The sequence below is a fragment of the Gorilla gorilla genome, chromosome 2 (assembly GCF_029281585.2).
Source record: "Gorilla gorilla gorilla isolate KB3781 chromosome 2, NHGRI_mGorGor1-v2.1_pri, whole genome shotgun sequence".
In the NCBI taxonomy this organism is placed as follows: domain Eukaryota; kingdom Metazoa; phylum Chordata; class Mammalia; order Primates; family Hominidae; genus Gorilla; species Gorilla gorilla.
This window is the reverse complement of record NC_086017.1, coordinates 85,449,143-85,476,088: the sequence shown is the minus strand read 5'-3', so window position 1 is coordinate 85,476,088 and position 26,946 is coordinate 85,449,143. Positions and strand designations below refer to the sequence as shown.

At 43.2% G+C, this 26,946-nt stretch overlaps 2 pseudogenes; one reads left to right on the top strand and one right to left on the bottom strand.

The window, feature by feature from the left end:
- Positions 1-7,894: 7,894 nt before the first annotated feature.
- Positions 7,895-11,649, bottom strand: LOC134757975 (endogenous retrovirus group K member 5 Env polyprotein-like; annotated as a pseudogene).
- Positions 11,650-25,694: 14,045 nt separating this feature from the next.
- On the top strand, positions 25,695-26,382 carry LOC115934036 (small ribosomal subunit protein eS1-like; annotated as a pseudogene).
- The last annotated feature ends 564 nt before the right edge of the window (positions 26,383-26,946 follow it).

Genomic DNA, 26,946 nt, shown 5'->3' with positions numbered 1-26,946 from the left:
GGGTAGCAGGGTCAGAGAAGGGGGCAATGGCAGCAGAAACAGAGGAAAGAAGTGGGGCTTCTAATAGGTCCTGAACCAGTGGCCCTTGAGATGTCGCCTTCTTGCCAAGGTCTGGGGCTGTGCTGTGTGTTCTAGGCCCGAGACTGGAAGCTAGGCCTGGCTGCAGCCCCCGCTGAGCTGGGGAAGTGCAGGTCAGCATCCTGCTTCATTAGGACACCTCCAAGCCCAGCTTAGATGTGGATGCAAGGTGACCCCCTGTTCACTCTGAGCCCAGACAGAGGACAGGGAAGTGTGCAAGGGTGGGGACCCCCTCATCACAGCCCTTGACTCTGTAAGGCATATGGGTTTGTGCACGTGTGTGAGCACGGCCGTGGCTTCTCTGAGTTTCAAGCTTGAGGATGTGTTTATGCAGGGTTAGGCTTGCCAGGTAAAATACAGGAGGTCCAATTAAACCTGAGTTTCTCATTAAACTTTTTTTTTTTTTTTTGGTGCAAATATATCCCATGCAATATTTGGGAACTGCTTACCCTAAAAAATGATTTGTTGTTTATTGGAAATTCAAGTTTAACTGGCATCCTGTCTTTTCACTTGCTACATATGAGAGTTCCGTGTGGGGGTTATCAGTGCGCATTTGCGAGTTCCCATGTGAAGGACTCTCTCCAAGTGTCTGTAGGTGCCAGGATGGAGATGGACAGAGAAGACCCTCTTGGGCTGCTTTAGTGGCACCTAGAGGCTGTGGGGTTGGACACTTCAGCCCCAGGTGCCTGGACAGCACTGTCCAGCACCTGCCTGCTCCTGTCTTCTTCATGGGGGCTGACTTCCCTGCCATCTCTCTCCAAATACGGTAGCAAGAGCTATCCCATCTGCCGCCATCTGGAGTTCGGCTGCCCAGTCAGACAAGATGGCAAACAGTGTGCAGATGGCTGCAAAGCTTTCCCCAGCTCCTTCTGCAAGGGGCCTGCAGATGAAATGGAAGCCCTCATCCTCACCACCTCCCCCTTCCAGAAAACCCAGGCAACAGCCACCTCTGAATGCTGCTTTAGAAGCTTCTCCCTCCTGGTGATTAAACCACCCCAAACAAGTAAAGCACTGCATTTCCACCATAGGCTTGTTCACACGCACACAGCCAATTGTCTTGGATCCGCCTGTGTGCCTGATTCATCAGGGTGAGGGGTTCTCCTCTGAGGTGCTTATGAAGAGCTGCTTAATTTTCACCTGGAAGACTCTGTAGAAACCAGGCCCAGCTTTGGAAGAAAGCCCTTTCTCCCCCTTTAGCAAATTCTGTGTCATTCTTTTCTTTCTTTCTTTTTTGAGACAGAGTTTCACTTTTGCTGCCCAGGCTGGAGTGCAATGGTGCAATCTCGGTTCACTGCAGTCTCTGCCTCCTGGGTTCAAGCGATTCTTCTGCCTCAGCCTCCTGAGTAGCTGGGACTACAGGCACCCACAACCTTACCTGGCTAATATTTTTGTATTTTTATTAGAGAGGGAGTTTCACCATATTGGCCAGGCTGGTCTCGAACTCCTGACCTCAGGTGATCCACCTTGGCCTCCCAAAGTGCTGGGATTACAGGTATGAGCCACCATGGCTGGCTGGAATTCTGTGTCATTCTGGATACTTATCATGACTTCAAGCATCCAGGACTCTGTCCTGGGTATCCTGAGCCTGAGGGTGTATGTGTGTCCAGCTGGCTTGGAGGTTGTCTACAGGCAGGTTGAACTTGGCCTCTGAGTCCATGGCAGCCTCACATGGGAAATACCACCAAGGAGCCTCATCTTGTGCTTTTAGGAGATAGTTTCTATTTAGTCATTGCTGAATCTGTTACAGACAGGGTCTCAATTTCTTGCAAGTCCTGTATGAGGTGGGTGCTGTGATTATCCACATGTTCACTTGTTCTCTCTGGCCTCTTTCAGGCTCTTGCACTTCCTTTGCTCTTTTCCTGCCACAGGGCCTTTGCACATCCTGCTCTTTCTGCCTGGAAAGATTTTCCCTCTCCCTGCCTCTTCACCTGGTCACAATCTCATCTGACAGTGGAGTCACTACATCCTCAGGGACTCCTGGCCACACTGACTCAGTCACAGCAACCCCCTGTTATCTGCTTTCATGACACAAGGTGCCTCTCTGTGGTAGACACTAGCTCAGCTATGGATTCCTATTTCTGTGCATGTCATCCTTCCCCTTCAAGACTGTGGTCACCATGAGGACCAGGGCCATGTCTGTTCCTGATTCTTATTTGTATCTCTGGTGTTTAGTATATGCTCACCTAGAATTTGATTAATGAATGATGTCATACCCATTTTACAGATGAGAAAGTTGAGGCTCAGGAACATTATGTAACTTGCTCAGTATTAGGTAGTGATGGTTTGAAGCCATCTGGCTGGTCGCTGGGTGCACACTCTTAACCAATTCACTATGGTTCTTCTCTCATGGTAGCTCTCCAACAGCAGGAGTAAGAGACAATTTTAGGACAGGTGTAACCAGAATCCCAGGGGTTATCCTAGAAGGTGGTGTCAGGGACATGCTTGCCTATGGGCCTTCTTACTGTATTACATAAAATACTCAGTTTTTCTGACTCACCTTTAGTAAAGACCTTAGCAATATTTGAAGCACAGTTGTCAATAGGAAATGGTGGGTGTTTATACTTTTTTAAAAAGGAGTCTATCTCATATTTATCTTGTGGTCTGCCATGCCCCCCTGATCTTCTTCAGCTACAGTTATGCAAAATTGACACTTCTTCTCTTGGCTGCCTCTCTCTTACCTGTTCAGTTGCTTTTCTGTGTTCGAGATTGCTTAGAATTTTTCCCCTTTACTACAGCCTGCTTCCCACCTGTATCCCCCAGCCAGCTTGTTCTGGATTTTGTCAACAAGAGTTCCAGCGTTTAGTGAGGGCTGGATTGAAGGAAAGCCTTGGAAAAGGCTGTGTGATGAAAGCTGAAGATACCTAATGGGCAGGCAGTCATCAGGGTTAATTCAAAGGCTGGAAGAAGGGCTGACCTGGAGGACTGGAAATGTCTTTGAGCTGAAGGTCATGTGCAGGTGGAACAAAGAGGGTGAGCCTTTTGGGGTGAACTGCAAGTGTTTGATAAGATCCCTGTCCCCATGGTTGGGGAAGTCTTGATAAGCATACTCAATGTGATAGAGGGATTAAGGAACCCCTGGCTCTACCTGCCCAGCACAGCAGTAACATGACACAGCCAAGTTATTGATTATTGGTTGCCCAGCTGTCATCAGCTCACCATCTTCTTTTGGTTATAGCTGTAATTTGCATTAGTTGTCAATGCCAGTTTTGACTTTCCTAGTCAATAAAGTGTTCTGAGAGTGGTGACTAAGGCTGAGTACTACCCATAATCATGAGTATTACAGAGGCAAGCCCCTTTGCCCACCCACCTGCAGGTGATGAGACACCCTAGGAAATCAATCAATTATTTGGAGGACCCCGAATAAATGCTCGAGTCCATCTGTTCATCTGTCCATCCATCCGTCCACCCTTCCTTCCATCCATCCATCCATCCATCCATCCATCCATCCATCCATCCATCCATCCATCCAGACACGGATACATCCATCCACCCACCTACCCATCTATCCACCCACCCACCCATCTATCTATCCAACCCACTCTCTTATGCACCCAACTATCATCCACCTACCCACCCACCAACCCATCTGTCCATCCACTCAGCATGCATCTATCCACCCATTCACTCATCTACCCATCTATCCACCCATTCACTCATCTACCCATCTATCCACCCACCCGTCCATCCATTTATCTATCCCTCCACCCCCTCACCCACTCATCCATTTCTCCACCCACTCAGCCATCCCTTCACCGACTCAACCATCCATTCATTCACCCATCTGCCCGCCCACCCATCTTTCCATCCACCCATCTAACCACCCACCCACCTATGTATCCATCCATCTGCTTGTCCTTCTGTTCATTTGTTCCACAAAGACTCGTTAACCACCTGCTAGATTCTGGGGAGGTACCTGCTCTAGTAATTGAGAACACGGTCTCTAGAATATGATTCCCTGGGCTCAAACTGAGCTGCCTCCTATCTAGCTGCTTGGGTAAGTTATAAAAACTGTGCTTTGATTTTCTTATCTGAAAATTGGCTATTAATAGCTTCTACTCTTGCAGATATAGTGAGGATTAAATAAGATGTCACGTTAAAAGTGCATCATCGACACTCAATAGAGATTAGGTTTTACCATTCATTATTATTCTTGGCAGATGCTGCAGATAACGTGGAGAGCATATGAAAGACACATGTTTGAACCAACAGTGGCATATAGGTGCTAAGTTCTTCAGTAGAGGGAAGGCAGAGAGCCATGGAGAGGGCCTGGCCCAATCCTGGAGCCTCAGAAAAATGTTCCTCGTTGAATTGCTGTTTTAGCTGAGACCTGTTGGATGGGTAGTAGTTGGAGATCCCAGACAGGATGTGACCGAGTTAGCCAGGGAAAAATTTGGTCCTGGCACCCATGGCAGAGTTGAGTGATCCAGTCCTTCTGTCTCCTCTGGCTGGAAGTCCACCAGATCTGGGAATGTCAAGTTGGGGGAGGAGGCTGACAATGATCATGACCTTCACCTGTCCTCACATGTCCTCTGTGTATCTGCCAAGCCTCTTCCTCAGTCTCCTCTTCTGGAAAGTAGGATTGGAAACCACATCTGCTTCTCTCCCAGGACTGCTAGGAAGACAAGATTAGATGGCAGGTGACAGCTCTTTGAAAATGAAAACATTCTGCTATTTGAATGCAAAGTGTTCTTCTTTGCCTGTGATGTTTCCTAATCTGTGAACTCATACTGGACTTCGAAGCTGTCTATTAAAAAAAAATAGCAAAGTGGCTGGGCATGGTGGCTCATGCCTGTAGTCCTAGCACTTTGAGAGGCTGAGGGGGGCGGATCACTTGAGGCCAGGAGTTCGATACCAGCCTGGCCAATATGTGAAACCCCATCTCTACTAAAAATACAAAAATTATCCAGGTGTGGTGGCATCTGCCTGTAGTCCCAGCTACTCAGTAGGCTGAGGCAGAAGAATCATTTGAGCTCAGGAGGCAGAGGTTACAGTGAGCTGAGATGGCGCCACTGCACTCCAGCCTGGGTGACAGAGTGAGGCTCTGTCTGAAAACAGAAAAAAAAAAAAGAAAAAAAAAAGCAAAGTTAACACTTCCTCCATCTCTCCCCTAGGGGAGGTAATTTGTCAAAGATTGTTGTTGGATTTTACACACAGGGAAATCTAAGGAAGGTGTGGAAACCAGACCAGGACTCCAGACTCTGGTCTCCCTGTTTATAGGGTCTTAAACGGGGGAGCCACTTTGGGTTCTTTCCACAAGATTGCTTTGTAAAAAAAACCAAGAAACAAACAAACAAAAAACTCAAAAAAACAGCCCTGACCTAAAGATTCACAAGGGACCTTAGGCAATATCTGCAAACAAAAGTGAGTGATGAGTGGAATCTGTCATCTTTACAACTAAGACAGCTCCAGAGTTTAAGCAAGTGGAAATATCTCTAGAGACAGAGATTTGGGCAGGTTTTGCCAGTTACAAACTATGAGAACCTGGGCAGGTTTACCTCTTTGAGCTTCTGTGACCTTGTAAAATAGGTTGCATTGCGCTAAACGCGCAGGAGGAATCCCAGCATCCTCCCGTGCACAAGGCTGGTCTCTTCCCATCCTTTTCCTTGTTCTGCCTCTCTCCTCCTCTCCAAGAGATGAATACATTTGGACCCAGTAGGGGCCTATATTTGCAAAAGCTTGCAGGTGATTCTCATGCAGCCAGCCTGGCTCTGGCACTGAGTTCTTGGACACTTTTGGAGGCACATTTACTAGTGAGGAAGGTCACTGTGTGTTAAAGGCAGGATTCATCTTCCATTCCTTTCTTCCATGAAGCAAGGTGCATGGGTCGACTGAGCTGGGAGAGTCCACAGTGTCAGCCTCCCCCACACTTCCCTCCCTCCTTATTCCTTGTGTGCTATACTTTGTCTTGATTTCCTGTACTCTGCACCAAGCCAGGAGATGGTAAGATGTCAAAAAAATCATTTTTTTGGGAAATGGGATCAAGAGAGTTTTTGTTTGCTTGTTTGTCTGTTTGAGACAGGGTCTGTCGCCGAGGCTGGAGTGCAGTGGCATGACTTTGGCTCACTGCAGCCTTGACCTTCTGGGCTCGGGTGATCCTCTCACCTCAGCCTCCTGAGTAGCTGGGACTGCAGGTGCACACCACCATGCCTGACTAATTTGTCTATTTTTTGTACAGATAAGGTTTCACCATGTTGCCTAGGCTGGTCTCAAACTCCTGGGCTCAAGCAGTCCTCCATCCGCCTCGGCCTCACAAAGTGCTGGAATTACAGGCATGAGCTGCTGTGCCTGGCCAAGGTTTTTTTATTATTATTATTATGAAAAATTTTCAATATACATAAAAGTAGAGAGACTAGTTTAATGAGCTATCATATACCCATCACATAGGTTTAAAAACTATTAACGTTTGCAATATTTACTCCATTTGTTTTTCTGGAGTATTTAAAAAATGGTTTACAGTAGTTATGTAATTCCATCATGGTATTCACCCCTACATAATTTACTTTCCCTCTAAAAACATGAGGGCATTTTTTATATGATCATTGTCATACCTAATCAAATTACCAGTAATTCCTTAATATCCTCTAAGATCAAGTTTACATTCAGATGTCTTCTCAAAATGTCAATTGTGATTATTTTTTTCTTTGAGCAAAGATAATAAGATCTCAAGATTTAATGACAGAGATTCCATGTTAGCCCTGATGTCTAAGCTCTGTGGTCCATTGTGGCTTTACTTGAAAGTCTCAGGCTAGGCGTGGAGGCTCACACCTGCAATCCCAGCACTTTGGGAAGCCAAGGTAGGTGGATCATGAGGTCAAGAGATCAAGACCATCCTGACCAACATAGTGAAACCCTGTCTCTATTAAAAATACAAAAATTAGCCAGGCATGGTGGTGGGCTCCTATAGTCGCAGCTACTCAGGAGGCTGAGGCAGGAGAATCGCTTGAACCCAGGAGGTGGAAGTTGCAGTGAGCTGAGGTTGCACCACTGCACACCAGCCTGGGTGGCAAGAACGAGACTCTTGAAAAAAAAAAGTCTCTCACTGTGGTCTCATAATAAAAGGACACTCCATTTCCCATTTGGCCCCTGCTCCTTAATGTTAGCCCCCTCCTGTGGGGAGGAGGGGGTGACCTTCAGCACAGGTTCAAGCATTCCCAGGGCTAGCTCTGATCCCGATAAAGCCCATCGTCATGAATGAATGCTTCCCTTGCAGGTTATTCTAAGTATTGTAAATAGTGCATGTGGAGCGTCCTCATGATGCCTGGGATGGTAGTGAATATTTATAGGTTTCTTTTAGTGCCTTTTTTTTTCAGTGTTTTCTATAGTTCCATGTTTCTACAACCCTTAGGAACATCAGAATCATGCGTGTGTGGGTGCTTATTAAATAAACCAGTTCCTGGAGCTCACTCCCAGGGACTCCCAGTTTGATGATTAGGGGCTCAGCTAGGACCTATGTTTGCAAAAGCTCCCATCTGATCTCATGCAGCCAGCCTGGCTCTGGCTCTGGCTCTGGCTCTGGGAGCTGGGTTGGGAACTAGTCTTTGGTGCTATTCTGCTGAAACTTCAAGTTGGGCTCTTTGACTCCTTCTTGTATTGTCATCACTTGTATTCAGGTCTGTTCTTCCCCTAGATTGTAAGCTCCTTGATGTCTGCATCATCTCAGCTCATGAGCTGAGCTTTCAGTGGGTGCTCAGTGGAACAGGTGCTGAATGGAGTCAGGCTGTAGGGAGGCCAGCGTGTGTTGGTAAGTGAGAGACAAAAATCATTTTAAAAAGACTCTTTTTGCCCTTCAGTTGTGTTTGCCATGAGTTAATGTGATTTACTCTAGTGGAAGCCAGTGCAGCTTAAGTGGAGGTCTTGCCCTGAAATGGAGCCAGGTTATGGATCAGCAGAGCTGCCAAAAGCATTTTGGGGGAAATGCTTCTGTGTCACCCTCAGTTGATTGAACTCAAGTTTTCACTCCCGTTTAACACCACGTGGAGGCCATTCTGACTTCTGCGGAGTGGGTATGATCAGATCTTCTGTAAAAGTGTAAGTGAGGAGGCTGGGCACTGTGGCTTACACCTGTAATCTTAGCACTTGGGAGGCTGAGGTGGGCTGATCACTTGAGGCCGAGAGTTTGAGACAAGCCTGGACGACATGATGAAACTTCATCTCTACTAAAATTACAAAAATTAGCCAGGCATGATGGTGCATGCCTGTAATCCCAGCTACTCAGGAGGCTGAGGCAGGAGAATCACTTGAACCTGGGAGGTGGAGGTTGCAGTGAGCTGAGGTTGCACCACTGCACTGCATTCCAGCCTGGGTGACAGAGCGAGACTCTGTCTCAAAAAAAAAAAAATGTGTATGTGAGGAAACTGGGATTGAGCTTGGGGATGTTGGGGGATGGAGGTACTTCATCTACTGAACAAAAACCATGGGATACCAATGCTGGAGGAAGAAGCATCATCCTCAGTTTCTACTAACTCAACCACGCATGAGATGGGGACTTGGTGTCCGAGAGAAAAGCCTCTTTTTAGGTCTTCAACCTTGATCAAACCATTTCTGAATTCCTCATATGAAGGGGTGGCCTGCCCCTCCATACCTGTGGGTATTTCTAGTCAGGTGGGATGAGAGATGGAGAAAAGAAATAAGACACAGAGACAAAGTATAGAGAAACAACAGTGGGCCCATGGGACCGGCGCTCAGCACACCAAGGACCTGCACCGGCACTGGCCTCTGAGTTCCCTCAGTTTTTATTGATTATTATTTTTCATTATTTCAGCAAAAACGAATGTAGTAGGAGAGCAGGTTGATAATAAGGAGAATGTCAGCAAATTACATGTGAGCAAAAGAATCTATATCATGATTAAGTTCAAGGGAAAGTACTATGCCTGGACGTGCACGTAGGCCAGATTTATCTTTCTCTCCACCCAAACATCTCAGTGGAGTAAAGAGTAACAAGGCAGTATTACTGTAAACATGTCTTGCCTGCCGCCACAGGGCAACTTTTCTCGTATCTCAGAGTTGAACAAATGTACAATCGGGTTTTACACCGAGACATTCAGTTCCCAGGGGCAAGAAGGAGATAGTGGCCTTCCTCCATCTCACCTGCAAGAGGCTTTCCTCTTTTACTAATCCACCTCAGCACAGACCCTTTACGGGTGTCAGGCTGGGGGACGGTCAGGTCTTTCTCATCCCATGAGGCCATATTTCAGACTATCACATGGGGAGGAACCTTGGACAATACCCTGCTTTCAAGGGCAGAGGTCCCTGCAGCTTTCCACAGTGCATTGTGCCCCTGGTTTATTGAGACTAGAGAATGGCAATGACCTTTACCAAGTATACTGCTTGTAAGTGTTTTGTTAACAAGGCATGTCCTACACAGCTCTAGGTCCCTTAAACGTTGATTTTATACAACACATGTTTTTGTGAGCTCCAAGTTGGGCCAAAGTGCCTGGGTCAAAGTGGCTGGGGCAAAGCTACAAATCAACAACATCTCAGCAAAGCAACTTTTAAAGTACAGGTCTTTTTCAAAATGGAGTCTCTTATGTCTTTCCTTTCTTCATAGACACAGTGACAGTCTGATCCCTCTTTCTTTTCTCTACATTTCCCCCTTTTCTTTTTGACAACACCGCCATCGTCATCATGGCCTGTTCTCGCTGGTCGCTGTTTCTCCATAGCTGCTGGATACACCTGTAGACTAACAATAGAGAGGACAGACATACAAGGATTAATGCAAAATTTGCAATAGTGGAATTTCCAATAGTTTTAATCCAAGTGACAGGCTTAAGATTTGTGAGGCTATTAACAGCTTTTACCATTGCCTTAGTTTCTGGCACCAGATTTAACTGGGCTTTTGATGTTTTAAAAATTTGTTTTTTAAATCTAGAAATATCTAAGGTAAGATTATCTTCTTTTCCCTGTAGATTGTGTCTAACCATGTCCCAGTGATGTTCAGATTCGTTATAGACTTGAGGTGTAATACAAAAATCTGGCGTATTCCAGGCACACTGTAACTGAAAAAGATATTCCAAGCTCATGAGCCTATCTCCCATTCAAATAACAGTTTGTCTAAGATCATTAATTTGATTTGTCAATTTTTGATCTATTTGAGTCTGAGAATTCCACAATTTTGAGGAATTCTTTTGCCATTTATTCACATATTCTGCAGTTTGAACAGAGGAGTGTAAAGCAATTCCAGCAGCTGCAGCAGTAGCTGTGACTGCAATAAGACCTATAATCACTGCAATTAAAGTAAAAATGAATTTTTTAGATCTGGTTAGAACTCCTTTTAATACTTTTGTTAAGATATGTACAGATGGAGAAGCTTCCCACGGTCGGTCCATGGACACAGGGATCCACACACCTTTTCTTGCCCTTACTAACAGAATACGATGCTGCCAATCAAAAGTTGAATCAATGCAAGTAAACAATCTACAATTTTCACAGGCTATAGTTTGGGAATCTGGTTTAATAACTATGTTCCCTACAACTAGGATATAAGGGGGTTTTACACAACTTTGCAAAGGAATTGTCAGATTGGAATTTAGGTTAAGAGTATAATATGGCTTATGATTTTTTGTTCCCATAACTTGATTTTCAGACCAAATTCTAGTGTGGTATGAGGCCACAGTAAGCTTCCGTAATTCTGGGTGTTCAGGACCAACAACAGGACTAACTAACTTTGGTCGGGGTGATGTAATCCCCATTTCACCCCATTTCCATGGATAGGGTGATTCTAGCCTTCTGTAAACTTGGTCTAGTTTTTTAGTTAAATCACTATTATAGGCTGGATTAATGGGCCAGACAGATAGAGCCTGTGAACACGAGTGGGTCTGGCCCATACAATCATAATATAACTGGCCTCGAGGGGCCCAGTCTATAATAGTTCCAAACTTATGGTTTTGTAGTACCACTGCAGTATCAGCCACACATTCTTCCTAAACTAAGACTTTTGGGTCTTTTGATTCTTTTGGAATTTCCTTGGGACATGGTTTCCCTTTAGGCCTAAATTTTAATGATCTTTGATAGGAAGAATTTTGTAAATTATTTATTTGTGACCCGAGTGACATTCCACTTATCACATGATAAGTAAACTTACTGGTGCCACTGACAGTAGGTACTTCTACCAACCAATTTTGGATAGTAGGCATTAAGCATCCTGGTGCTTTTCCCAAGCAAATAGGAGGATAATGATACCCAATGGAAATGTTTATCATCATTCCTTCTTCTTCAGGTTGGGCAGGGCCACGTTTATCTGTGGGGCCTGGTACCCATACACTGTTATTAACATATATTTCAATAGGATTATCTATCCAAGTGACTGCCCGAATTAACGGTGGGAAAGGCACATAGGCCCAGTAAGTATAGTTAGCTGTAGCGGCTCCCACAGACATAGGGAGACTTACCACTGTTGATACAATCATTAAAGCTGCAAGCAGCATATTCTCTGGAGTTTGTGTTACCCTTGTGTTTTCCAGGCTTTTTTTTAGCTAACTGTGTCAGCTTCTTTAGCTGGGCCCAGGTCGGCGGCTCCACCTTTTTGGTGGATGGCAATTTCATCTGTTTTTCTGATATTACCATTTTATTCATCCTGCGAGTCGAAGATGTTTGATTGCAGGTTTTTTGTCTCTGCAGAGGCGCCTTCCTTTGTATCTCTGATGGGTTCATTGTAGAACTTCAAATGTCTAGTGGGTACCCAAACAGGAAGCTGATTTTCTCCTGGTGAAACACAAGTAAAACCTCTCCCCCATGTTATCACTTTACCTATTTCCCATGTTTTATTTTTGTTATTTTCCCACCAAATCAGTTTTTCCTCATGTGGGCTGTTCTTTTTACCGGTAAAATGTTATTCTGCAGGAGTAGTGGTTTGATTTCTATATATATTTAAAAAATTTAAAGTATAGAGTGCTATATTAAGTTGCATCTGAGGAGTGTTATACTGTTTACTGTCTTTTTCCTTTTTTTGTTTAACCAATTGAGCTTTGAGTGTTCTATTAGTTCTTTCAATTATGGCCTGTCCTTGGGAATTATAAGGGATTCCTGTTGTATGTGTAATTTTCCACGGATTTAAAAATTTTTGAAATGCTTTACTACAATATCCTGGCCCATTATCTGTTTTAATTTTTTTTGGAACTCCCATGACTGCAAAATAAGATAATAAATGTCTTTTAACATGGGAAGTACTTTCTCCTGTCTGACAGGTTGCCCATATGAAATGTGAATAAGTATCAACGTTACATGGACAAATGACAATTTTCCAAATGAAGGTACATGTGTAACATCCATTTGCCATAGTGCATCAGGACATAAACCTCTGGGATTAACTCCTGCCTCTTGAGTGGGCAGGTGTAAGACTTGACACTGAGCACAATGTTGTACAATATTTTTTGCTTGTTTCCTTGTGATATCAAATTGTTTTTTAATCCTGTTACATTTACATGAGTCAGGATATGAAGTTCTTGTGCTTCCATGAAGGCAGATGATACTAGCAAATCAGCTTGTTCATTTGCCTTAGTTAAAGGCCCTGGTAAATTAGTATGTGCTCGAATATGAGTAATATAAAATGGGAACTTTCTTTTTTTCACAGTTTGTTGTAACAATTTAAACAGCTGATTTAAGTGATCATCCATACTATATTTGATTAGAGCTGTCTCAATATCCTTGGTAGACTGTACTACATATGTAGAATCCGAAACAATGTTAATAGGCTGATTAAAATCTTGTAACACTGAAATGACAGCAACCAATTCTGCTCTTTGAGCTAAGTGATATTGAGTTTCGATGACTCGTTCTTTTGGTCCAGTGTAAGCCGTTTTTCCATTGCTGGAACCATCAGTAAACACTGTCAGAGCATTTTCTAAAGGTTTATGTCTGGTAATTTTAGGTAAAATCCAAGTAGTCAATTTTAAAAACTGGAAGATTTTTGCTTTTGGGTAATGATTATCAGTAATTTCCACAAAATCAGCAAGACCAATCTGCCATGCACCAGAATTGATAAAGGCTTGTCTAACCTGTTCCTTATTTAAAGGAACAGTGATTTTATCTGGGTCACTTCCACACAATTTTACTATTCGTAATCTTGCCTGATTACGAATTCGTAATCTTGCCTGATTACGAATTCGTAATCTTGCCTGATCAAATGTAGCCATTTGATCTAAGTACAATGTAAAAGTCTTAATTGTACTGTGAGGAAGGAATGACCACTCTACAAGATCTGTATCTTGAACAATAATGCCTGTTGGAGAATGTGCAGTAGCAAAAATTAAAAGTTGGAGTGGGGCTGAGTGATCTATTCTATTTACTTGTGCTGACTGAATTTTTTTCTTCAACTAATTTAATTTTTTTAGTTGCCTCTGGGGTTAATGTTCTTTTACTATTCAAGTCTGGATCCCCTCTCAAGATAGAGAACAAATTTGACATGGCATAAGTAGGGATGCCTAAAGTTGGCCGAATCCAATTAATATCTCCTATCAATTTTTGAAAGTCATTTAATGTTCTTAATGTGTCTTTTCTTATTTCTACTTTTTGTGGTTTAATGTTTCTTTCCTCTACTTGCATTCCCAAATAATGAAAAGGAGTGGAGGTCTGAATCTTATTAGATGCTATTGTCAGGCCTGCGTTTGCAACCTCTGCTTGCAGAAATGTGTAACAGTCAATTAATTTGTCTCTTGTTTCTGCAGCACACAAAATATCATCAACATAATGAATGATATAACAGTCTGAAAACTTGTCTCTAACTGGTTGAAGAACTTGAGCTACAAAAGTCTGACAAATAGTTGGACTATTAAGCATTCCCTGAGGCAACACCTTTCACTGAAATCTGGTGGCTGGTTCTTTATTATTTATAGCTGGTATAGTAAAATCAAATTTTTCAAAATCCTGTTTTGCCAGAGGAGTGGTAAAAAAGCAGTCCTTCAGATCAATTATAATTAAAGGCCAATCTTTGGGAATCATGGCTGGAGAGGGCAGCCCAGGTTGGAGAGGCCCCATGGGTTGAATTACTGCATTAACGGCTCTTAAATCAGTTAGCATGCGCCATCTGCCTGATTTTTTCTGAATTACAAACACAGGAGAATTCCAAGGCGAAAATGATGGCTCAATATGTCCGTTTTCTAATTGTTCCTTTGCCAATAAGTGTAAAGCCTCCAGCTTTTGTTTTGGTAGTGGCCACTGATTTACCCATACAGGCTTTTCTATTTTCCAAGTTAATGGAATGGGTTTTGGAGGCTCTACAGTGGCCACTCCTGAAAAGGATACTCTAATCCCCTTTTTTTCTGGATTTTCTTTAGCCTCAATTGGAACTTTAATGCCTTCTCCATTTTTCCCTAGTCCTTTGCCAGGGAGATATCCCATTTTAGTCATAATTTTTTGACTAGTGGCGCTGTATAGGGAGACTGGAATAGTAATCTCTGCATGCCACTGTTCTAATATGTCTCGGCCCCATAAATTAATTGGAATAGAAGTAATCATAGGCTGAACTGTACTCTCTTGATTATCAGGTCCCAGACAATGTAAAATTTTGGCACTTTGGTACACTTCTGAGGCAGTGCCCACACCAACAAGTCCTGCAACGGGCTTTTGTTTAGGCCAATTTTTTGGCCATTGATTTAAGGCAATGATAGAAACATCAGCCCCAGTATCCACTAATCCTTCAAACTGCTTTCCCTGAATAGTAACTGTACACACTGGTCTATTCTCTGAGAGCTGACTAGCCCAATAAACAGCTTTTCCAGCAGGGTTGGTACTTCCAAACCCTTCTGTTCTTTCTGTTTTGCTATCTCCAATTTTAATATAAGGCAAGAGCAGTAATTGAGCAATTCTCTCACCTGGATTGGCACTCCAGGGAACAGTAGAGCTGATCACTAACTGAATTTCCCCTTTATAATCTGAATCAATTACCCCAGTATGAATTTGGACTCCCTTTAAATTTAGACTTGATCTTCCTAAAATAAGGCCTACCATCCCTTCTGGCAGTGGGCCATATACCCCTGTAGGAATCTTTTGCGGAGGCTCTCCAGGGAGTAAAGAAATAATCTGAGTAGAACATAAATCTACTGCAGCACTGTCTGCTGTGGCGGGGGATAACTCTTATATTGTTGTAATTGGCTGATTTCCTGAAATGGTGGCATTTACTGTGGGGGTTGTTGTCCCTGAAAACCCTGAGGAACAAATGGCTGAATCGGGAATGCCCCACTTTGTTGTGGGGCCTGGGGCTGGCCCCTCTTCCCGTTTCCCGACAATGGTTGTCCATTTTTATCAAATTTAGAACAACATTCCTTAGCCCAATGTTTTCCTTTTCCACATCTTGGACACAGGCCAGGTGCCTCCTTTTTTTTGCTCTGTTTATTTAAGCCTGGACAATTCTTTTTTAGATGACCGATTTGACCACAATTCTAACATTTTCCCCCCAAATGTTTTAACTTGTCCTCCTAAAGCAACCCCTGTAATTGCTTGAGCCATTAGTATTGCTTTATGCATAGCTCTTCCAATCCCATCACAAGCCTTCACATATTCTGTAATTACATCAACTCCTGCTGAAACCTTTTCTTTTAATGCTTTATAGCCGATTGACATTCTGGATTTGCATTTTGATAAGCCATTATTTCTACAATAACTTTTCGGGTGTTATTATCTGCAATGCATTTTTGAGCTGCATCTTGCAACCTTGCCACAAAGTCTGGATATGGCTCTTTAGAGCCTTGTCTGATTGAACTAAAAGAAGGGCAGGAGGTTCCTGGGTCCTGAATCTTCTCCCAGGCCCTGAGGTAAATAGCCCTTAGTTGTTCAATAGCCTCATTCTGCATTACTGATTGTTGGTTAATAGTGCCCCAATTTGGACTTGTTCCTAGCAATTGGTCTGCATCTATATAACCAACAGGATTAATAGCCTGATTTTTCCATACCTGTTCTTGTACCCCATCAATCCACCAGGTTTTAAACTGTAGATACTGAGAGAGTGAGAGGGAAGATTTAACCAAATTTCCCAATCTTAAGGAATAAGTCTATTTCCATGAGCAATGGAATCTAATAATGTTCTCATATAAGGAGAGTTGAGTCCATATTGTTTAAACCCTTCATTTATATTTTTTAACATTTTCATGGTGAAAGATTCATATCTAGCCTCAGTTCAGACAGATGCTCCTGTTTGACTCCCTTTTCCGGCCGGTATGGGTTGTAACATTACCGGATACTGCCATGCCTCAAGATCTCCCTGTTTTCTGGCTGTAGCAGTCGTCTCATGCAGTGCACTATCTTGTCCACTAGGTGGTGCTGTAGGATCAAACGCCATCGCCGTGGGTTGTTGATATAGTGTCTTGCTATTTAGCACAGGACGCACCGCCTGAGATCCATACTGAACTTCTGGAGATGGCCGATACTGAAATTCGGCTGGCGGCTGGTGTTGATAAACTACCGATGGTTGGGTTTTATTTTCTACTGGCTGCTATTGTAGATACTGTGCCTGGATTAGCATTTGAGATTGTGATGTCACAGGTATCTGAACCGCGGGAGAAGGAGATGGTGGCCATTGTGGTCTAAACTCTGATGGCCCAAATAATTCTGGACCTCCTTTCCCCAATTTTGATGTTTCAGGATATATTGCCTCCTGTAATTGATTATAATCAACATTTTGCATTGACTGAGCTATTACAGGCTGTACTGCATTTTTACAATGTGAACTTTCCATTCCTTTCTTAAACTCTGTTCCTACCTCTTCTTCACAATCTATTACACGGATTTCAGGGGCATCAAAGACTGAAATGCTATCTTCTTCTATTTGAAATGGTTCTAAAGTTGCTTTAGTAATGGCCCAATCATTCCATACTGTAAGTGGGATGATTTTACCTTCCCGAGTTGCTTGTTTTAGTCCTTTGCCAATTTTTTCCCAATCTTTTAAATCTAAAGTTCCCTGTTCTGGAAACCATGGGCAGAATTGTTCTATTGTTTGAAATAGCATAACTAAATTTTCTGTAGAAGCTTTAACTCCCCCTCTTCTTAAGAGAATTTTAATGAAGCTGAGATAAGAGGCATATTTACTTTCAGTTTGCCCCATTGTTACCCTGGATTCCTCCGAGCACACAAGCTTACTGCAAGGCTGACTGTGGACGTACTCAGGAATCTCTCGTCGGCTGTCCTCAATGCTCATGTTCTTAGTGTACCTTTACCCTAGAGAAAGGCCCCACATTGGGCGCCAGATGAAGGGGTGGCCTGCCCCTCCACACCTGTGGGTATTTCTAGTCGGGTGGGATGAGAGACGGAGAAAAGTTTTGTACTAACCCCGCTTGTACTAACCCCCTTTCCCTGGCCTCTTCCAGCTTGTCTTCTTCTCTCCCAGTAGTTTCTTCATGAAGAGGCCATGTGTTAAATTCCATGAGATATTTCACACTCAAAGAAGACTTCTTTTATACTCTTTTGATAATTTTTCTGGGAATCACTGTCTCGATTTATAAGGGAGTTTGTAATAAATACAGTAAAAGAGAAACACACAAAGTATTTTGAGATATCAGAGAAGGGAGAAACCAATTCTATTAATATTTGGGGTTAGCAGGGAAGGCTTAGTTAAGAGGTGACATTTGAACTAAGCCTTGAAATAAGGGAAGGATTTGGACATGCAGTAATGGGGAGAAAGTAGAAGCAAGACATGATGGTTAATGTTATGTATCAATTTGACTGCGTTGTGGGGTGCCCAGATATTTGGCTACACATTAGTCTGGGTGTGTCTCTGAGGTATTCTGGATGAGGATAACATTTAATTGGTAGACTGAATAAAGCAGATTGTCCTCCCCAATATGGGTGAGCCTCATCCAATCCACTGAAGGCCTGAACAAAACAAAAAGGTGGAGTCACAGAGAATTTGCTCTTTTTTCCTGATTATATTTGAGCTGGGACATCAATCTTCTCCTGACTTTAGATGTGGACTCGAGTTGGAACTATATCATTGGCTGTCCTGGGTCTCCAGCTTGCTGGCTGCAGACTCCAGGACTCCTTAGCCTCCATAACCATGTGAGCCATCCCTTACAACAAATCAGTCTGTCTCTCTCTATGTGTATAGCTGTACCTCTATCTCTCTGCTCTTTCTATGGAGAACCTAGAGTAATACACAAGGTTATATTAGAGAAGAGGATGACCCAAGGAAAAGTGTGGAGGCAGAAAAGTACAAAGAGGTTTTGGGAAGACTGGGTTCCTGATGGGGAGTTTGGATTTCACTGTGTGTAGCATGGAGAATCCTTGAAAATATTCAAGAGGTGAAAATTGTATTCGTGGAAGAACACCAGGAGTATGTGAAAAGAAAAACACTCACTCCATTTTGACTCCACTGAAGGGGCCATCAAAGGGATGCACTGGGGACATGGGTTGGAGGGTCGTTGAGGCCATATCTGGAGGATCTTTACTTCTAGGCTGAGTCTGAAGTTATCTTTCTGGGGAATGGGAGATTACAAATCTTTGAGCTCCACTCAAGAGATGGTTTTGCTAACAATGGCAGGGCGATGGTTTTGGTGGTGGTGGTGGTGGGAAAATGGTATCATGAATTCTAATTGGCCTTCTGTTATTCTAGCTGAGAAAGTTTGGTAATGGACTTTCAGTAGAATAATACAGATCTGGGAATCAACTGCATGGAGGAGGTAGTTATAGGTGATGAGATGGCTCAGGGACAAAGTTTGGTAGAAGGAGAAAAGATACTAGGCTGGTACAAAAATAATTGCTATTATTGCCATTACTTTTAATGGCAAAATCCACAATTACTTTTGCACCAACCTAATAGGGTGCAAACTTCGGAGCCATCTGCATCAGAGGGATTGATGAAGATCAACAAAGTTTGGGAACACAGGAAAGGAACGGGGAGGGTAATGACTTGAGGGCATAGCAGGGATAATCAAGGTTTTTCTTGTTAGCATGTGCAGACTTAAGCATGATTATATATTAAACGCCTGGCACATACATGGTGCAAAATATTTATGAGTGAAATGACAAGTGAAGGTGGTGAGTCATGGGAGTTCCAAGGGAATGGGTGATAAAGGGAGGTCTCAAATGAGGCACAAGTGGAGAAGGTAGCTTGGGAAAGGAGAAGGATGCTTCTCCTTATAACATGGGAAAGGCAGAGGAAGAGGGTCAAGATACAGTGATCTAGGGGTGAGATGGAAGTGAGTTGAGAGAACTCAACTCTGGGCTCTGAAACCCCTAGGGATGGGTTTGGGGGGCTTTGAGATATGGAAGAGGTTTAAAGTCAATTGTTATAGCAAATATGGTTTGGAATTTATTTGTGACGCTTAAAAATATTGCTGAACAGAAGTGAAGTCTATCCTAGAGTTGGATGGTGAGATTATTTAGTGGAACTACCAGATCCATGATGTGATTCTCTCCAGTATCATTCAGCAGCCCTTAGGCAGTTGCGAGGCAAGTCATCAACGGGGTATGGAGATTTTCCAGGTGGGTGTGGTTGAAAGCAGGGAAGAACGAGTTTAGGAGCACATTACAAGAAGAAGGTGACTGTTAGGTCCAGGCTGAGCGGGAAGGTAAAGCAAGAAGGAAACATGAGGTTGTGAAGAGAAGTTTAGAGGGATGAGGAGGCAGGAGAGGTGAACAGTTGCAGGATGTAGCTAGAGTGGCGATGTTAGATCTTGGGGCCAGAGAGCTTTACAGTGATTATGAAGACCAAAGGGCATTAGAATCAAGCTATAAAGAGCCACGGTTTGATGTTGGGATGTGAGGATGCTGCAGGTGGATGTCTGCACATTGATGGTGAGAACATGGTCACCCTGGCCCTGCTGGGTCTTTGCTAAAGAGACTGTGCTCTGTTCTTGGGGCCGTTTTCATCACCTGATTAGAGCAGTGGTCCCCACATGGTGTTCTTTGGGCCATCTGTATAAAATGTTCATAGGTCAAGGATAAAATGGAAAAACAGAGAAAATGTCACAGAAATGTGCCCATTGGTGAAAGACCACCAACTGTCCTTTTTGGAGGATTGTTCTGTATTCTAAAAATGTATATATTCTATTAAAACATTTTTGTATTTGCATTTTTTCCCTTTTATGAAATGCCATGGGGTAGAAATTTGTAATGTATCCAATTTTCCTGTCTGCATGCATTGCCCTATGGTGGGAGAGGGGATGTGGCTAGTTCTGGCCAACAGGCTGGGGGCAGAGGTTTACTGTGAGACTTCTAGCCTGGGGCATTTAATTCTTAGTACAAGACTCTCTAGCATTCTTCTCCCTCTGTTCCCTGCTTGGTGATACTCGAGGTAATGCAACCCCCATTAGCCTTAGTCTTAGGGCAAGTTTGATGGAAAACAGAGCACCCCTTACCTCCCTGCAGATGTAGCATGAGTGAGAAAAACAACCTATGATGTTTGAAGTTACCAAGATTTAGGAGTTGTTTGTTATTGCAGCAAAACCTCACCTATTCTGACCAATCATGTTGGAATTTCTGTGTGTATATGTGTGTGTGTGTGTGTGTGTGTGTGTGTGTGTGCGTGTGTGTGTGTGTGAAACTGGTAGTTTAAAAAAGTTCCTTCTTACCAAAAAGAAAAAAAAATTGCAACCTTATGTTGGTTCTCAAATTAAAAAAATATCTTTACTGGTTTATAAGATAGAAAAATCTGAGAATCTGTAGCTTAGAGAACTATAGTGTGGGATGTCTATAAAGACCAGCTTATTTTATCAGCTCCTAACACCCCTTAATAGAAGCTTAGCCAAAACTTGGACTATTTCAGTCTTTCCCATTCCACATTCCATGGACTCTTGAAGAGACATTGATGAAACGGTGCAGCCATGAACCACCCTCACTCAATCCTAGTGGTAGAATCCTCCTTTTACTGCAGAATGAGCTTCTTGCTACAGTGATACTTGAACCCCTTAGATATATCCTGTACTAATTATATTAAAACATGACCAATGATTTTGCTTTGTTGTCCCCCAAATTCAACACATTAATCATGAGAACCCAAAGAATTGGTTTAGTGTAACTGATTCCAAAGTGTCAGTAAGAACATAATTAGGTTATATTTCTCTCCAGTTCAAATAAAAGAAAATTGACAATAAAATGCTGATCGATATGTGTAGCTCAGGAGGTAGAGCCTGCTTTGAGATGCAGAAGTGTTTGTTTTTTTTAGATCTATATTCTCGAGTAAAGAAAAAATCCATCTCTCTTTCCTAGAGGGGAACACTTTCAGAGCTGGGCTTGGCAACAGCCTGACTCTCAGAGGCTGAATTAAACAAATAGGTACCTCCCTGGAGTGAATGGTGCGTTTCTCGTGTTTGGGGAACCGTGCTTTTATGGTGGAGTTTGCTTTCTGTCTTGGTCTCCGGATGTGTGTATCTGTGGGTGGATATCTGCATGTAAATGGCAGTGTATACCTGTGTGGGTGTGTAAAAAATTCCCATGTGAATCTCAGCTTTGTGGGGATCTCCGGGTCTTGAGCCCAGCAGATGCCACTTGAAGAAAAATCACTTGAAAATGAGACAGAAAGAATGGAAACTAAATCCTAGCTCTAAAGGCACCAGGCTGATTAAAAAAGAAACTCTGGATCTTCTTTGTTTTGGACTCTACCTACCTCCAGATGACATTTCTGTTTCCTATGAGATGATTAGAATGAAAGAGATCCTGAGCACGAAAGAGCAGACAGTGTGTGATTGTGTGTATGTCAGGGTGTCAGCTGTGACACTGCTGACATTTTGGCTCAGCAATTTCTCTGTTCTATGTGTGGGGGTTCCCTGTGCATTTTAGGATGTTGAGTGGCATCCCTGGATCCCTGGACTCACTGGATGCAGTAACACAACTCCCCCCAAGTAGAGACAAACCCCGGCATCTCCAGATATTGCCTAATGTCCCCAGAGGGCAAAATAGCCCCATCTGAGAACTGCTGCTTTCATAAAGTACAATGTCAGGTGAAATAGGTGGAGGCTGTTTGTAGTCAGGGGTTAGTAGAGATGGAAGAGACCCCAGGAATATCCTGGAAGGGGCTGCAATATTTTGCTTCTTGAATTGGGTGTCGGTAATATGGAGATGTTCAGGGTTTTTTTTTTTGTTGTTGTTGTTGTTTTGAGGCAGGATCTTGCTCTGTCACCCAGGCTGGAGCACAGTGGCACCATCATGGCTCACTACTGCCTCTGCCCCCTGGGCTCAAGCAGTCCTCCCACCTCAGCCCTCCTGAGTAGCTGGAACTACAGGCATGTGCCATCACTGTTGCCTAATTTTTGTATTTATTTATTTTTTGTAGAGAGGGGGGTCTCACTATGTTGCCCAGGCTGGTCTCGAGCTCCTGGGCTCAAGCAATCTGCTCACCTCGGCCTCCCAAAGTGCTGGGATGACAGGCATGAGCCACTGCTTCTGAGCAGTATGTTTGGTTTGTAAGAAAAGTACTGTGTTGATCTCTTCTATGTGCGCATTTCTTTAAGTAATAATTCAATAAAGCATTTAGAAAAATTGGTCATAATAGGAGTGATTTGTAGAGTGATTGGAATGAAAGCTGATCACCTTAATTTGAACTACTCTGAAATGAGCACCAGAGGCCACCAAGAGGAGTCTTTCAAGGTGTCATAGCCAAGGAGAGGACTGTGTTGTGTACACCTCTGCATAAAGGATTTGCTGGTTACATGCAAGGAGAGGCCTCCTTCTGAGGACAGAGGCAGCAAAGCAATTGGAAGCCCAAAGCATTGAGATTTCTAAATGGACCTTGCTAAAATCTTGTGGATGACTCATGCTCTTAACATACACCCATGTACATATTGTCCATATAAACATTAATTCTGTAACAAGGCCCACACATAAGGGTTTTATTTTTCTTTTGAGACAGTCTTGCTTTATTGCCCAGGCTAGAGTACAGTGGCATAATTGTGACTCACTGCAACCTCCGCCTCCTGGGTTCAAGCAATGCTTGTGCCTCAGCCCCCCGAGTAGCTGGGATACAGATGCATACCACCATGCCTGGCTAATTTCTGTATTTTTAGTAGAGACAGGGTTTCACCATGTTGGCCAGGCTGGTCTCAAACTCCTGGCCTCAAGTGATCTGCCCACCTCAGCCTCCTAAAGTGTTGGGATTACAGGTGTGAGTCACTGTGCCTGGGACCACACATTAGGTTTGAGTTGAGATAGAGAAACTCTGGCAGGACTGAGGAATTTGGCCACAGTCTGGGAAATATGCACAATTTCTGGAATCTTCTCTACTTCCAGAGTTCCCACTTTCTATCTGTCTCCTATTTATTCAACAAACTTGTATGGAACCACAGTGTGTCTAGAACTTGCCAGGTGTGGAGGATAAAAAGATGACTGAGGTTGGGCATGGTGGCTCATGCCTGTAATCCCAGCACTTTGGGAGGCCAAGGCAGGCGGATGACTTGAGGGCAGGAGTTTGAGCACAGCCTGGCCAACGTGATGAAACGTCTCTACTAAAAATACAAAACTTAGCCAGGCATGGTGGCATGCACATGTAGTCCCAGCTACTTGGGAAGCTGAGGCAGGAGAATTGCTTGAACCCAGGAGGCAGATGTTGCAGTGAGCTGAGATCACACCGCTGCATTCCAGCCTGGGAGACAGAGAGAGATTCCATGTCAAAAAAAAAGATGACTGGGATAGAGACTCCATCAGAGTTGACTCTAACACAAACTTGGTAAGAGCCCAAGGTCTGGCTGGGCAAGCACCTTGATCGGCTTCATCCTGCAGCCTCTACTAGAATGAAGAGCACTCTTTTCCTTACCCATGAAAATGTTTTGTGCTTCGTACCTACAAGTACAATTTGTGTTAATTCTGCAAAATTTGCCGTATAACTGTTCCTGTATTCTTAGCATTTTTCCTTTGAGAGATTTTTCAGCACATTATCTTTGGACTATGTGGAATTGGAAATTAGAGTCAACAACAAGTACAGGAAAGTCAGTTCTTAGTCAAGAGTTAGGTTTTCAAAGACAGTGGATAAAATAAAAAATCTAGTACAGTCAAGATTATATGTGCAAATCTCCTCGTCATTCATAAAGTTTAGCAGTCAGTCTTACCGTGGCTCACCAGGTCCAATCCATACTTCTTCCTCCATGATTGGAGCAGAGGGTGATTTTTTTTATGAGCAACTGATGAAGTCATTTAGAGACCATTTGCAGTAGGAACCGTGTGTACTAGAGACCAATCAATGTGCCCTCATAGCACCATTTCTGCCTCTCTCCCTCTTTGTTCTTGCCAAGTACCCACAGTTCATTTTCCACAGATTAAAAGAGCCCAAGTTGGACCTATACCTAGGAGCACAATTGCTGCGTCATTTGGTAACTCTATGTAGAATTGTTTGGGAAGTTGTTAAAATGTTTCTCACAGTGGCTACACCATTTTAATTCCTTCCAGCAGTGTATGAAGGTTCTAGTTTCTCTGCATCCTCACCAACGCTTGTTATTTTCTGTATTTTTTTTTTTTTTTTGAGACAAAGTCTTGCTCTGTCGCCCAGGCTGGAGTGCAGTGGCACAATCTCAGCTCACTGCAACCTCTGCCTCCCAGATTCAAGTTACTCTCCTGCCTCAGCCTCCCGAGTAGTTGGGATTATAGGCACCTGCTATCATGCCTGGCTAATTTTTGTATTTTTTTAGTAGAGACAGGGTTTCACCATGTTGGCCAGGCTGGTCTCAAACTCCTGGCCTCAGGTGATCCACCTGTCTCGGTCTCCCAAAGTGCAGGGATTACAGGCATTAGGCACTGCACCAGACCAATTTTCTCTATCTTTGATTCTAGCCATGCTTATGGGTATGACATGGTATCGCATTGTGGTTTTGATTTCTGTTTTTTCTGATGATGAATTTCATTGAGCATCTTTTCATGTGCTTAATGGCCACTTATATGTCTTCTGTGGAGATGTGCCATATTTTCATATTCAAAAATGAAAGCACAGGCCCACACAAAAATTTGTACATGAATAATTACAGTAGCATCACTCCTAATAACCAAAGAGGGAATTAATCCAAATGCCCATCACCAGATGAAGAGATACACCGATTGTTGTCTACCCACATGGTGGAGTATTATTTGATCACAAAAAGGAGGAAAGTACATACACTACAGCGTGGATGAACCTTCAAAACAGATGAAAGATCACATTCTACATGATTTCATTCAGATGGAAATCTATAGAAATAGGAAGTCAATTAGTGGTTGCTTAGGGCTGGTAGGGGCATGGGAGGATAGGGGGTGTTAGCTAAAGGGTATGAGGTTTCTTTTTGAGGTCATGAAATGTTCTAAAATTGACCGGTAATGTTTGTGTATATCTCTGAATATATTAAAAACCATTGAAATGTAAAAAATGCAAAGAAAAAACAGCCCAAGTTGCAATTTTATTCAACACTTGATTGGCTTTAAAAATAGATTCCAGGCTGGGCATGGTGGCTCACACCTGAAATCCCAGTGCCTTGGGAGGCTGCGGTGGGAGGATTGCTTGAGGCCAGGGGTTCCAGGCAAGCCTTGGCAACATGGCAAGACCCTGTCTCTACAAAAAAAGAAAAAATAAATATCAGCTGAGTGCAGTGGCTCACACCTGTAATCCCAGCATTTTGGGAGGCTGAGGCGGGCAGATCTCCTGACATCAGGAGTTTAGGACCAGCTTGGCCAACGTGGTCAAACCCCATCTCTATGAAAAATATAAAATTTAGGCTTTTGGTACTCTGAGCAGCACCATGGCGGTTGTTAAGAACAAGTGCCTTATGAAAGGTGGCAAAAAAGGGAGTTAAGAAGAAAACAGTTGATCAATTTTCTAAGAAAGATCAGTATGATGTGAAAGCACATGCTATGTTCAATATAAGAAATATTGGAAAGACTTGGTCACCAGGACCCAAGGAACCCAAATTGCATCTGATGATCTCAAGGGTCTTGTGTTTGAAATGAGTCTTGCTGATTTGCAGAATGATTAAGTTGCATTTAGAAAATTCAAGCTGATTACTGAAGATGTTCAGGGCAAAAACTGCCTGACTAACTTCTATGGCATGGGTCTTACCTGTGACAAAATATGTTCCATGGTTGAAAAATGTTCAACAATGATTGAAGCTCATGTTGATGTCAAGACTACCGATGGTTACTTATTTCATCTGTTTTGTGTTGGTTTTACTAAAAAACACAACAATCAGATACTGAAGACCTCTTATGCTCAGCACCAACAGTCTGCCAAATCCAGAAGAAGATGATGGAAATCATGACCTGAGAGGTGCAGACAAATGACTTGAAAGAAGTGGTTAATAAATTGATTCCAGACAACATTGGCAAAGATGTAGAAAAGGCTTGCCAATTTATTCTCTCCATGATGTCTTCATTAGAAAAGTAAAAATGCTGGAGAACCCTGGGTTTGAAAGACATGGAGCTTCGTGGTGACGGTTGTAGTTCTGGAAAACCCACTAGGGATGAGACATATGCTAAAGTTCAATGAGCTGATGGATATGAACCACCAGTCCAAGAATCTGTTTAAAGTTCAGACTTAAAACAGTGGCAAATAAGAAGTCCTATTTGTGAAAAACAAACAAGAAACAACAATGAAAAAAGCAAAATTAGCCTGGTGTGGTGGTGCATGCCTGTAATCCTAGCTACTCAGGAGGCTGAGGAATGAGAATCACTTGAACCTGGGAGACAGAGGTTGCAGTGAGCCAAGATTGCACCATTGCACTCCAGTCTGGGCAACAGAGTGAGACTCTCTCCAAAAAGAAAGAAGAAAAAAAAAAGTATCCGGGCTTGGTGGCATGCGCCTGTAATCTCAGCTACTCTGAAGGCTGAGGTGGGAGGATAGCTTGAGGCCAGGAGTAATTTGAGGCTGCAGTGAGCTATGATTGTGACACTGCACTCCAGCCTGGACTACAGAGCAAGACCCTGTCTCTTATACATACATACATACATACATACACACACACACACACACACACACACGCACACACACACATACAT